At 44.2% G+C, this 14,516-nt stretch overlaps 1 protein-coding gene across 5 annotated transcripts in view; it reads left to right on the top strand.

The window, feature by feature from the left end:
• LOC137371471 (ETS-related transcription factor Elf-1-like) overlaps nucleotides 1-14,516 on the top strand; it is a 179,251-nt gene that overhangs the window by 47,088 nt on the left and 117,647 nt on the right. For 2 of the 5 annotated variants that reach the window (XM_068034117.1, XM_068034119.1), the window contains one exon: nucleotides 4,546-4,651. The exons of 2 other annotated variants lie outside the window; for them this stretch is intronic. The gene's annotated coding sequence lies outside the window, so the exon portion shown is untranslated. Of the gene's footprint in view, nucleotides 1-2,922; nucleotides 2,979-4,545; nucleotides 4,652-14,516 lie in introns of all 5 variants that reach the window. One more of the 5 variants, XM_068034118.1, reaches the window with a different exon arrangement.

Raw genomic sequence — 14,516 nt, 5'->3', positions numbered from 1 at the left:
GAACCGACGAGGGAGCAAGCTATCCTAGATCTAGTCCTGTGTAATGAGACAGGAATAATTAATGACCTCATAGTTAGGGATCCTCTTGGAAGGAGTGATCACAGTATGGTTGAATTTAGAATACAGATGGAGAGTGTGAAGATAAAATCCAATACCAGGGTCCTGTGCTCGAACAAGGGGGACTACAATAGAATGAGGGAGGATTAGATTAGATTAGAGATACAGCACTGAAACAGGCCCTTCGGCCCACCGAGTCTGTGCCGAACATCAACCACCCATTTATACTAATCCTACACTAATCCCATATTCCTACCAAACATCCCCACCTGTCCCTATATTTCCCTACCACCTACCTATACTAGTGACAATTTATAATGGCCAATTTACCTATCAACCTGCAAGTCTTTTGGTTTGTGGGAGGAAACCGGAGCACCCGGAGAAAACCCACGCAGACACAGGGAGAACTTGCAAACTCCACACAGGCAGTACCCGGAATCGAACCCGGGTCCCTGGAGCTGTGAGGCTGCGGTGCTAACCACTGCGCCACTGTGCCGCCCTAAAGTACTTGGCTAAAGTACTTGGCTAAAGTAGACTGGAAACAAAGATTTTACGGTGGGACAGTTGACGAGCAGTGGAGGACTTTCAAAGCAATTTTTCAAAGTGCTCAGCAAAAGTATATTCCAGTGAAAAGGAAGGACTGAAGAAAAGGGGTAATCTGCCATGGGTGTCTAAGGAAATAAGGGAGGCTATCAAATTGAAAGAGAAGGCATACAAAGTGGCCAAAAACAGCATGAAATTAGAAGACTGGGAAAACTTTAGAGGTCAACAGAAAGCTACAAAAAGAGCTATAAAGAAAAGTAAGATAGAACATGAGAAAAAACTAGCACAGAATATAAAGACAGATAGCAAAAGTTTCTATAAATATATAAAACGAAAAAGAGTGGCTAAAGTAAACGTTGGTCCTTTAGAGGATGAGAAGGGGAATTTAGTTATGGGATATGATGAAATGGCCGAGGCATTGAACAGGTATTTTGTATCGGTCTTCACAGTGGAGGACATTAATAACATGCCAGTAATTGACAAAGAGACGAACGTAGGTGAGGACCTGGAAACAATCATTATTACGGAAGAGGTAGTGTTGGGCAAGCTAATGGAGCTAAGGATTGATAAGTCTCCTCTCCCTGATGGAATGCATCCCAGGGTACTAAAAGAGATGGCGGGAGAAATAGCAGGTGCACTGGTGGTAATTTTCCAAAATTCGCTGGACTCTGGGGTAGTCCCAGCTGATTGGAAAACAGCAGATGTGACGCCACTGTTTAAAAAGGGAGGTAGACAAAAGATGGGGAATTATAGACCGGTTAGCTTAACCTCTGTAGTGGGGAAGATGCTTGAGTCTATTATCAAGGAAGAAATAGCTGGGCATCTCGATAGAAATTGTCCCGTTGGGCAGACGCAGCATGAGTTCATGAAGGGCAGGTCATGCTTGACAAATCTTTTGGAATTCTATGATGACATTACGAGCAAGGTGGACAACGGGGACCCAGTGGATGTGGTGTACCGAGATTTCCAAAAGGCCTTCGACAAGGTGCCACACAAGAGGCTGCTGCATAAAATAAGGATGCATGGCGTTAGGGGTAAAGTATTAGCATGGATAGAGGATTGGTTGACTAACAGGAAGCAGAGAGTGGGGATAAATGAGTGCTATTCTGGTTGGCAATCAGTCACTAGTAGTGTGCCTCAGGGATTGGTGTTGGGACCGCAATTATTTACAATTTATATAGATGATTTGGAGTTGGGGACCACGTGTAGGGTGTCAAAGTTTGCAGATGACACTAAGATGAGTGGCAGAGCAAAGTGTGAGATAACTGTGAAACTTTGCAGAGGAACATAGACACATTGAGTGAGTGGGCAAAGGTCTGGCAGATGGAGTACAATGTTAATAAATGTGAAGTCATTCATTTTGGTAGGAGTAACAGTAAAAAGGATTATTACTTGAATGGTAAAAAGTTGCAGCATGCTGCTATGCAGAGGGACCTGGGTGTCCTTGTGCATGAATCGCAGAAGATTGGTCTGCAGGTACAGCAAGTAATTAGGAAGACAAATGGAATTTTGTCCTTCATTGCTAAAGGGATTGAGTTTAAAAGCAGAGAGGTTATGTTGCAGCTGTATAAGGTACTGGTGAGGCCGCACCTGGAGTACTGTGTGCAGTTTTGGTCTCCTTACTTGAGAAAGGATGTACTGGCACTGGAGAGGGTGCAGAGGAGGTTCACTAGGTTGATTCCGGAGTTGAGGGGGTTGGCTTATGAGGAGAGACTGAGTAGATTGGGATTATATTCATTGGAGTTCCGAAGAATGAGGGGGGATCTTATAGAAACACATAAAATCATGAAGGGAATAGATAAGATACAAGTAGAGAGGATGTTTCCACTGGCAGGTGAAGCTAGGACAAGAGGGCATAGCCTCAAGATTAGAGGGAGCAGATTTAGGACTGAATTAAGAAGGAACTTCTTCATCCTTGCCCAGTGAAGTAGTTGACGCTTCTTCAGTAAACGTCTTTAAAGCTAAGGTAGATATCTTTTTGAACAATAAAGGAATTAAAGGATATGGTGGGAGCGCGGGTAAGTGGATCTGAGTCCACAAAAAGATCAGCCATGATCTTATTGAATGGCGGAGCAGGCTCGAGGGGCCAGACGGCCTACTCCTGCTCCTAGTTCTTATGTTCTTATGTTCAAAGAACTGTAATCAAAAAACATGGACACCGAGCTAAAGAAGGAGATGCTTGCAAGATTGTGGGTTCAAATCTCTGCTCAGAAACACATAATCTAGGTTGACACTTTTAGTTCAGTACTAGAGAGTGCTACATTGGCAGAGGTGTCATCTTTCAGATGAGATGTTAAACCAAAACCCTGCCTTCCTCCTCAGGTGGATGTAAAAGATCTTATGGCACTTTTTGAAGAACAGGGAAATTCTCAGGAAAGGCAAGTATGTCCTAGTCAATATTTATCCCTCAACCAGTATCACTAAGACAGAATATTTTGTCATTCATTTCATTGCTGTTTATGGGACCTTGCTGTGCATAACAAATACACCATATTTCCTATGTTCTAGCAATGACTACACCTCAAAAGTACTTAATTAGCTGTAATATGCTCTCCTGGCCTACAGTCAGTCAGACCTGCAACGTATAACAACACATTTTTCCCAGGCGGCACAACTCTTTTAAATCAGTTTAAGAAAGCTGAAGTCCTGCATCAGCCTGCACACCAGGAAGAATATAAACCACCAAGCATTGTCATAGAGGGAACCAAGCTGAATGCTGTCAAGCAATTTACTTATTTGGGGAGCATCATCTCGTTTGATGCCACCATGGACAAGGAAGTGGACAATTGGCTTTCAAAAGCAAACTGAACATTCGGCAGACTGTACAAATATGTGTGGAGCAACCGCAGCCTCAGAGCACAGACCAACTCAAAGTGTACAAAGCCATAGTCCTCACCACCCTTCTGTATGGCGCGGAGTCATGGGTCCTATACTGCCGTCATGTACGCCTTCTAGAACGCTTCCATCAACACTACCTCCTCTGCATCCTCAAGATCCACTGGCAGGACTGCATCACAAACATTGAAGTCCTGGAAACAGACAATATCACCAGCATCAAGGCCATCCTCCTGCAAAACCAACTGTGTTGGGTGGGTCACATTGCCCATTTGGATGATAGTCACCTGCTCAAGATTGTGTTGTATGGAGAGCTTAACCCAGGTAAAAGGAACAGAGGGGCCCCACACAAACATTTCAAGGGCTACCTGAAAAAGTCTCTCTCTCTGTCACATCGACTATTGCCAGTGGGAAGCGCAAGCCATAAGATCTTGATGCCTAGAGATGCTGCATCAGGAGGGCTACAGACACCTTTGAGACTGAGTGAAGAAAAGGAGGAGAAGGATAGGTCCAATTGCCCCCAGCAGTGACTACACCTTCACCTGTACTCGCTGTGGGAGTTAGGCCTGACTAGCCACAAGCAGGCCTGCAACCAATGACTACAACCTTTCCAAAATCTTCGTCCACAAAGAAATGCCGAGAGAGAGAGAATAGCAAATATTAGCAACGCAAACGACTTCTGAATTAATTCCAATGAAATAAGTCCACATTGATGCACAAATGCCATTGGAACTACAAAGCACTTTAACAACGCAAATATATGAATCCATAAGAAACTTGCAACATAAGTCTGAGCTGCACTACATTCTTTTGGAGATCAGATCTAGTGTTTAGTATTTCAAGAGTATCCCTGAGTGAATCTTTACATTAAGGTGTAGTGGTAAAGATAATTGAGTTCAAGTTAATAGGGCTGGGGAGACTAGCAGACAGGCACAGACAGGTACAGATGTTGGTATGTGATATATTTGGCAAATTGGCATTGTGTGGCCCTGTTGCTTTCACTGTAATTGGATATCCTGATGGAAGAGTGAGCAAATGAGGGATGGTAAGAAGCAATGTGAGAGAACTGGATTTTCAGCTCCTGTCAAACAACTGCTTTTTGTTCCTTAGGTTAATACCATCTGCAAGTATGCACAATGACAACAACATATGCAAGCTGTGCTGAATTCTGCAACGACTTTCTGAATTCATACTGAAATAGATTAGTACTGTGAAGGTAAGATAAACTGGCACAAATGGAAGTTTTTTCCTGTTCATTTGTGAACAAACATTTAGTGTCTGTAGACATTTAGAGGCCCTACAAACCTCTGAAACAACTTTTAACCTGGCCTACTGGTGTCAGATGAGGGTATGTTTGTATAGTTTGAATATATATGTGTTATAAACAGAGCTGAGTCAAGATAGCAATAGCTTCATATTCTAAGTCACCTTTTCTCTGAACAGTTATTGAAGGATGGCTGTTTTAATGAGTTGTTTGTTCATAAGGCACATGCCAGTGGCAAAGCAATGATTGTAATCGGCACAAGGGTAAGCACAGCATTTGGAAATTGATGAGCAAAAAGGATTTCACAACCACATGTAAGAAGCGATACTGTAAAGGTTAGAGTGTAAAAGGGCAATTGTTGCAGTCACCAGTCACCTTTGTTCTTATAGAGGGTAATGATATTGGCATCGCGCATGTCCTGTGGTACTGCTCTATAAGAACAAGGGTGACCGCGGTGACTGCAACAACGGCCGTGGAATCTTCCTGCTCAGCATAGTTGGGAAAGTCTTCTCTCGAGTCATTTTAAACAGGCTCCAGAAGTTGGCTGAGCGTGTCTACCCTGAGGCACAGTGTGGTTTTCGAGCAGAGAGATCCACTATTGATATGCTGTTCTCCCTTCACCAGCTACAGGAGAAATGCTGCGAACAACAGATGCCCCTCTACGTTGCTTTCATAGATCTCACCGAAGCCTTTGACCTAGTCAGCAGACGTGGTCTCTTCAGACTACTAGCAAAGTTCGGATGTGCACCAAAGCTACTAAGTATCATCACCTCATTCCATGACAATAGGAAAGGCACAATTCAGCATAATGGTGCACCATTAGATCCCTTTCCTATCCTGAGTGGTGTGAAACAGGGCTGTGTTGTTGCACCTACACTGTTTGGGATCTTCTCACTGCTGCTCTCTCGTGCGTTTAAGTCTTCAGAAGAAGGAATTTTCCTCCACACAAGATCAGGGGGCAGGTTGTTCAACCTTGCCCGTCTTAGAGCAAAGACCAAAATACGGAAAGTCCTCATCAGGTAACTCCTCTTTGCTGACAATGCTGCATTAAGATCCCACACGGAAGAGTATCTGCAGAGACTCATCGACAGGCTTACAGCTGCCTGCAACGAATTTGACCTAACCATCAGTTTCGAGAAAACTAACATCATGGGACAGGATGTCAGAAATGCTCCATCCATCAATATTGTCAACCACACTCTCGCAATGGTTCAAGAGTTCACCTACCTAGGCTCAACCATCACCAGCACCCTGTTTCTCGATGCAGAAATCAACAAGCGCATGGGAAAGGCATCTATTGCTATGTTCAGACTGGCCAAGAGGGTGTGGGAAAATAGCGCACTGACACGGAACACAAAAGTCCGAGTGTTTCAAGCCTGTGTCCTCAATACCTTGCTGTACATCAGCGAGGCCTGGACAATGTATGTCAGCCAAGAACGACGTCTCAACGCATTCCATCTTCGCTGTCTCCAGAGAATCCTTGGCATCAGGTGGCAGGACTGTATCTCCAATGCAGAAGTCCTCGAGGCGGCCAACATCCCCAGCTGTATGCCCTACTGAGCCAACGGCGCTTGAGATGGCTTGGCCATGTGAGCCGCATGGAAGATGGCAGGATCCCCAGGGATGTATTGTACAGTGAGCTCGTCACTGGTATCAGACCCACCAGCCATTCATGTCTCCACTTTAAAGACGTCTGCAAACGCGACATGAAGTCCTGCGACATTGATCACAAGTCGTGGGATCCAGTTGCCAGCGATTGCCAGAGCTGCCGGACAGCTCTAAAGGCGGGGCTGCAGAGAGGCGAGTCGCAGAGACTCAGCAGTTGGCAGGAAAACAGACAGCAGTGTAAGGAGAGAACCAACTGTGTAACAGCCCTGACAACCAACTTTACCTGTAGTGCCTGTGGAAGAGTCTGTCACTTTGGAATTGGCCTTTATAGCCACTCCAGTTGCTACTCCACAAACCACTGACCACCTCCAGGCACTTGGCCTCCTTGTCTCGTTGGACAAGGAAGCCAAAAGGAAAGGAAAAGGGCAATTGCAATCAAGCTGTAGATTGGCTTGATACATAATTCTAAATCTTAGTTCATCTGTTCTTTCCCTATGCAATTGTTTGCATTTTTCTTGGTGCTTTACTCAATATAAAGCTGATTCATCCTGTGGATCAATGGTCAAACTCTGATAAATCCTTAAGGTTCACACACTGGGAAGGGAAGTAATTTAGGGAACTGAGCTGAGTTTGCAACTGATGTTTTCTCTTGCCTTCATTACAAATTTTCTTTGATATTTTTTCTTTCTGTACTACAATCTTATTCCTCATATTCCTCCTGTACATTTTTTTTATTCTCTTACTTGACTTCATCGTTACTTCTCCCTCTCTTTCAGTCTCCAAAGCTAAGCCTCTTTGCCAGCTCCTTGTCTTCATGCTTCACAGAATCATTATTGGAGTGTCTTTATTCTACAGATATCTGCAGACATATTACTATCATATTGTAGCAGTTTTTCATCTGTGTGTTATGGTCCCAGATCTATATGTGGTATAAGTTCCGATCTGTCAAGTGTCACCAATTAGAAGTGACATCCACTCTTGGGTTTCAAATGCAACCTGTTTTGATACTGACAGAGTATATTTGGTTTAATTTCAGTATAGTATCTGTATTACTCTTGATCCCAAACCTCACTTCAAGGCTTGAATCTGAAAGTAAGATTTGCAAATTAGAGTTGGTCGTCCAGAATGACACATTTTATTTCAGTGCAAAACAATGGGATTTGCATGTTTCCCCGTGGTTACATTGCTCGCTTATGTTTAAAAACAAGGTTACAATCTGTCGATTACAGACCATTTTGGTGCAATGTCAACTTTCACAGAAACTATGACTGGCAAGAAAAGAACATAATAGTTTACCCAGACTAATTTGCCATTGCTTTATTCAAAATAAACTTTAGGCACTTGAGTAAAAAATTAACCATGCAAAGAGCTGCCAAACTCATTGAAAGACACTGAGGTAACACCCCATCTAGTCTACCACATGCACTGCTATGTGCAGTTAAGGATCTAAAAAAACTTGGAAGAAAAGGCCATTTGCCTCATCAAGATCACTGTGCACAGATCGATGGTTAATTAAGAACGGCAAACATGAGTTTGTAAAACATAAGGGCCGCAAAAAGGCTCCATCACACCAATAGTTTGGGTTCTAGAGCTGCTGGTTTTGGAGCACAGTGGTGTCTGTGCCACTTGTGCCTAGTTCTGGCACATGCAGCACACAATCTTGGTGAGGGTGTTAACGGAGGGATTACATGCAGCACCAGAAGTATGCAGAGCAGGCAGATCGTGACATCAATCATCGTTTAATGCTGATTTAACATTAATGCTGCCATTTTGGTGAGGGTGTTAGCGCAGTCTTTACAAGCAGCGCCAGAAGAAAGCAGAGGGGATTTGGAGGAGTTGCTTAAGGTTACTGAAGACTGCAGGGAGTGGTGCTGCATATGGGGAAGGCATTAGTTCTTACTGCAAGGGCTCTGGGCACACCACTTGTTATCAGTCACGGGTGCTACTATCAGTCCCCCTTGGGCTGCAACGAGAGAGAGAGATGGAGCAGAAGCAGCAAAGGAGAGAAAAAGCTGCTTGCAAAGGGAGGATGTCGAGGGGGAGAAGGACTCTCAGGAGGCCTTATCCACTTAGGGTCGTCTTACCTCCACCTAAGCCAGGAGCAGTGTTTTTGCCATCTGTGATTCACAAAGAAGGTGCTCACAGAACTCTGCCACCTTTTAGAACCAGACCTGCAACCTCAGGACAAGGATGCATTGCCAGTGCTGGTAAAGGTGATCTTGGCCCTCAACTTCTGTGCACTGGGATCCTTCCAGACTGGGACAGGCAACATATCTAACATCTCCCAGTTCACTGTCCATTCCTGCATCAGAGAGTTGGTAGAGGCTCTGTATGCGAGCATTGGGGGACTTCCTTGTGTTCACTTTGAACAGAGAGAAACAGATGGAGAATGCTTTGCCAGGATAGTGGCTTCCCCATGGTGCAGAGTGCCATCAACTGCACATGCCTGTGGACGTTGCCTCTCAATGCTGAAATGTACTGCAACCAAAAGGTTGCCACTTGCTCAGTGTGTTGGTGTGCGACTACACTCAAACATCACGCTGGTGAATGCGGGCTTTCCTGGCAGCAGTCATGATGTGTTCAGCCTGCACCAGTTCACTGTTCCAGCAATGTTTCAGATACCACGTCAAATCAGAAGGTGGCTGCTGAGCAACCAGGGCTATTTGCTCTGTGCCTGACTCATGTATTACCTCCGCAACCTAGACACATGAGGTCAGCATACGTACAATGAGAGCCATGCTGCCACGAAAGATATTATCAAGCAGGCCATTGGGGTGTTGAAGCAGAGGTTCTGCTGCCTCAACCACTCTAGAGGAGTGCGTGATTCATGGTGGTCTGCTGCATCCTTCACAATTTGGCCATCATGTAGGATCAGCCCTTACCACTCGGGGATTTGGCAATGATCTCCGGAGGAGGAGGATGAGCAGGGGGAGAAAGAGGAGGAAAAGGAGACGGAACAGGAGGAAGAGGAGGAAGGTAGGATACAGCTGTCCATGAGAACCTAGTTCATCTCCAATTCCTTGCAAAGCCCTGTGCCAAATTGGAGCCAAACTCCACCATGCTGCTTGACAGTGACAACAGGCTTTCTGACAAGCCCGCCATTGCGCCAAGCATTTCTGTGCGCATGCTCATTAACCATTTTTTGTATGTCGCTCCATTGAAGTCCTCATCTGAGTCCACTGCAGCAGAACTTATGTGCAACCTCACCCTCTGGAGAGCTGGTACCCACATAGGGGAGGCGGTGGCATAGTAGTAATGTCACTGGATTAGTAATCCAGAGCCCAGGCTAATGCTCTGGGGCGATGCGTTCAAATCCCACCACAGCAGATGGTGAAATTTGAATTGAATTAATAAATCTGGAATTAAAAGACTAGTTTAATGATGACCAGGAAACCACTGTTGATTATTGTAAAAACCCATCTGGTTCACTAACTTCCTTTATGGAAGGAAATCTGCTGTCCTTATCTGGCCTGGCCTACATGTGACTCTAGACCCACAGCAATGTGGTTGACTCTTTAAAAATACCCTCTGAAATGGCCGAGCAAGCCACTCCGGTCAAGGGCAATTAGGGATGGACAATAAATGCTGGCCTAGCCAGAGATGCCCACATCCCATAAATAAAAAAAAGTTATCCTTTTCCCTGGCCTGGTTAAAGCCCATTAATGCCCCATGACTCAACATATGCCATGCCAATACCTGAGCTGATGGTTTTGAGTGTCAGATTAAGTGACAGTGTTTCATCATGTTATGAAAGTACTTCCATTTTTTGTTAAATTTTGAGAACCTGTTTTTTAAACTGAAAAAAGATTCCACAGATGCTGGAATTCATGTCTTCTAAAAAAAAAAGGTAATCATTTGGTCTTTTGGACTTGGTTTGTAAACAACCCTTACTGCGAGTCACCTGTCTCCAGATAAATACACAGCAGGGACTTTTTGGCCTGAGGAAGATGTTTACAGAGAAGTGACAGGTCAAGATTTATAGGCGTCCGGATGCTTTACTCTTGAGATACTGTTTTGGTTTCGCTTTGGACAGGCAGTTGGGGTATGGACAGTGTTTTGAAAAGAAATTTAAAAAAAAAAACAACCTGTCAAGGACAAATCCCCAACTCAGTCCTTTCCAGCTCTTTGAAAAGCCTGCCAGTTTTTCCATCTCTTTGAGAAGCTCTCAGAAGCGAGTGTAAGAAATAGAGAAATTAGTGCTGCATTCCTCCTGAAAGGGCTGCTTGAAACCTCTGTTGCCCCATTTCTCCTGAGACGCTGGAAAAAGTTGTCGGATAAATCCTTGACGCCAGCTGAACTAATTTTTCCAGAAAAGAACCCCAGTGACCAGTCACCGTATACCCAGATGCCAGACCAAAAAAAAAGGACATCTGACATCTTTCCCCTATCTTTTTATTTCTTCAGGAATTAGAAAGTATTTGGCTAAATTATTCCTTTTACATTTTTTTTGTAACAGAGCACTAAAGAGAAAATCTCTTTATTTTTAGTTAACCTGTGTGTGGGGGGGTGGCTACGGTAAAAAGGGAACTTTCATATTTCAATCTATGTGTTAATGCTTTGCTTTGTTATTAGTTAAGACTTGTTTTATAAAAACTGATAATTTTGTTGTTTATTAAAGAAACCTGGTTGGTGTATTTTATTTTGAGTTAAATAGTAGAGTATATGACCACATTGGTATCTGGATAAACATTTAAATATATGTTGTAACCTGTGAAGAAGTGGAATTAGAAACAACAGTGCACTCCTACCGCCTCAGTCATGACAATCATCAATTCCTTTTTCATCTAGGGCTTCTGCTTCCCACAGCATTGCATGGCCAGGCAGTGGGTCTTTGAAAACATAAAGGCATAAGGGCAAGATTGGGGTGAAGGAAGTGGAGGGAAAGCAAGAGCTGCAAGGTTACACCACATGCAAATTGTAAACCGTAACAGATTTCAGAATGAGGGTGAAGTAGGTTGTGAGAAGGTTGAGTAGATAGGAACATAGTGTCATCTTCAATAGTTTCAGCCCCACTGCTGGCCATTGCCTCGGTGACAGCCGCTTCAATGATGGTCAGCATCATCTCCTCTATAGGGGTCAGCACATGCAGCCATTCCTGTCCCTCACCAGTTAGCTGTTGCTGCATCATATTATGAGCCACCTTGTCCTGTAAGAGAGAGGAAAGTATCTCAGCAAAAGTGGTGCAACATGTTGAGACGATGTGCATGCCACAGTTGAATAGCTGGCAGTATGTGCAAACTGGGATGTGAGTATGTGGCTTGCAGCAGTGCTAAACATGTGAGGATGAGGTGAAGCTGTGAATGGGAGATAATAGTACTGTGTGCTGTGGGAAGGATAGTGATAGACTTCAAGTGGACTCAGGCTGATGGAATGGGCGGACACATGGCAGATGAGATGTAATGCAGAGAAGTGCAAAGTGATACATTTTGGTAGGAAGAATGAGGAGAGTCAATATAAGCTAAAGGATATCATTCTAAAAGGGGTGCAGGAGCTGAGGGACCTGGGGGTACATGTACACAAATCGTTGAATATGGCAGGGCAGGTTGAAAAAGTTGTTAGAGGCATACAGGATCCTGGGCTTTATAGATAGAGGTACAGAGTATAAAAGCAAGGACGAAGCTTTGAAAGAATATCGGGAATGTAGGACCAATCTAAAACGAGGAATCAAGAGGGCTAAAAGGGGTCATGAAATATCTTTAGCAAACAGGGTTAAGGAAAATCCCAAAGCCTTTTATTCATATATAAGGAGCAAGAGGGTAACTAGAGAAAGGATTGGCCCACTCAAGGACAAAGGAGGAAAGTTATGCGTGGAGTCAGAGAAAATAGATGGGATTCTAAATGAGTACTTTGCATCGGTATTCACCGAGGAGAGGGACATGACGGATGTTGAGGTTAGGGACAGATGTTTGATTACTCTCGGTCAAGTCGGCATAAGGAGGGAGGAAGTGTTGGGTATTCTAAAAGGCATTAAGGTGGACAAGTCCCCAGGTCCGGATGGGATCTATCCCAGGTTACTGAGGGAAGCGAGAGAGGAAATAGCTGGGGCCTTAACGGATATCTTTGCAGCATCCTTAAACACGGGTGAGGTCCCGGAGGACTGGAGAATTGCTAATGTTGTCCCCTTGTTTAAGAAGGGTAGCAGGGAAAATCCAGGTAATTATAGACCGGTGAGCCTGACGTCAGTGGTAGGGAAGCTGCTGGAGAAGATACTGAGGGATAGGATCTATTCCCATTTGGAAGAAAATGGGCTTATCAGTGATGGGCAACATGGTTTTGTGCAGGGAAGGTCATGTCTTACCAACTTAATAGAATTCTTTGAGGAAGTGACAAAGTTGATTGATGAGGGAAGGGCTGTAGATGTCATATACATGGACTTCAGTAAGGCGTTTGATAAGGTTCCCCATGGTAGGCTGGTGGAGAAAGTGAAGTCGCATGGGGTCCAGGGTGTACTAGCTAGATGGATAAAGAACTGGCTGGGCAACAGGAGACAGAGAGTAGCAGTGGAAGGGAGTTTCTCAAAATGGAGATGTGTGACCAGTGGTGTTCCACAGGGATCCGTGCTGGGACAACTGTTGTTTGTGATATACATAAATGATTTGGAGGAAAATATAGGTGGTCTGATCAGCAAGTTTGCAGACGACATTAAGATTGGTGGAGTAGCAGATAGTGAAGGGGACTGTCAGAGAATACAGCAGAATATAGATAGATTGGAGAGTTGGGCAGAGAAATGGCAGATGGAGTTCAATCAGGGCAAATGCGAGGTGATGCATTTTGGAAGATCCAATTCAAGAGTGAACTATACAGTAAGTGTAAAAGTCCTGGGGAAAATTGATGTCCAGAGAGATTTGGGTGTTCAGGTCCATTGTTCCCTGAAGGTGGCAACGCAGGTCACTAGAGTGGTCAAGAAGGCATACGGCATGCTTTCCTTCATCGGACGGGGTATTGAGTACAAGAGTTGGCAGGTCATGTTACAGTTGTATAAGACTTTGGTTCGGCCACATTTGGAATACTGCGTGCAGTTCTGGTCGCCACATTACCAAAAGGATGTAGATGCTTTGGAGAGGGTGCAGAGGAGGTTCACCAGGATGTTGCCTGGTATGGAGGGCACTAGCTATGAAGAGAGGTTGAGTAGATTAGGATTATTTTCATTGGAAAGACGGAGGTTGAGGGGGGACCTGATTGAGGTGTACAAAATCATGAGAGGTATAGACAGGGTGGATAGCAAGAAGCTTTTTCCCAGAGTGGGGGATTCAATTACTAGGGGTCACGAGTTCAAAGTGAGAGGGGAAAAGTTTAGGGGGGATATGCGTGGAAAGTTCTTTACGCAGAGGGTGGTGGGTGCCTGGAACGCGTTGCCAGCGGAGGTGGTAGACGCGGGCACGATAGTGTCTTTTAAGATGTATCTAGACAGATACATGAATGGGCAGGAAGCAAAGAGATACAGACCCTTAGAAAATAGGCAACAGGTTTAGATAGAGGATCTGGATCGGCGCAGGCTTGGAGGGCCGAAGGGACTGTTCCTGTGCTGTAATTTTCTTTGTTCTTTGAGATTATGATGAACCTTTATAAAAACACTGGTGTGGTCTCAACTGGAGTATTGTGTTAAATTCTGGGCACCACACTCTGGGAAGGATGTGAAAGCTTTCGAGAGGGTGCAGAAAAGATTTGCAGGAGTGGTTCTAGAGTTCAGTCACGAGGATAGATTGAAGCTGTGGCTGTTTTCCTTACATCCCCATTCCTCTGTGAATTGGATCTGAACATATTGACCTATGAACTAAGATAAGAGGTTGTGTTGAGGCAGCTTTTGGTGAAAATCCAAATGTCATTTTGATTTTCCTTTTTCTAGTTTAAAAAATTGGGAAGTATTAAGGTGTTTAAAATTAACCAGAATGCCTAATTCTTAATGTAAAAATTTCAAAATTTTGCAGCTGCCCTTCCCCTCAAATCCCCAGAAATTTAACAGTTTTGTGCCTTTAACATTTGGATTTCCCCTTCCGAGCTTTTGTATGTCTTCCTCCAAAACAAGTCAAGAAATTATCAAAAAGAGAAAATACAATAGTGTAAAACGATGATAGCAAATCAATGTCAGCACATGCAAGATGATGGATGAACGGGTCTTGGTGTGAGTTAGGATACAGGCAGCAGGGTCTTGGATGAACACGTTTATATAGGGTAGAACATGGGAGGCTGACGAGGAGACCATGGTAGT

The sequence above is a fragment of the Heterodontus francisci genome, chromosome 6, assembly GCF_036365525.1.
Source record: "Heterodontus francisci isolate sHetFra1 chromosome 6, sHetFra1.hap1, whole genome shotgun sequence".
In the NCBI taxonomy this organism is placed as follows: Eukaryota; Metazoa; Chordata; class Chondrichthyes; order Heterodontiformes; family Heterodontidae; genus Heterodontus; species Heterodontus francisci.
Note: the sequence above shows the minus strand (reverse complement) of the source record. Positions and strands in the feature narration are given on the sequence as shown.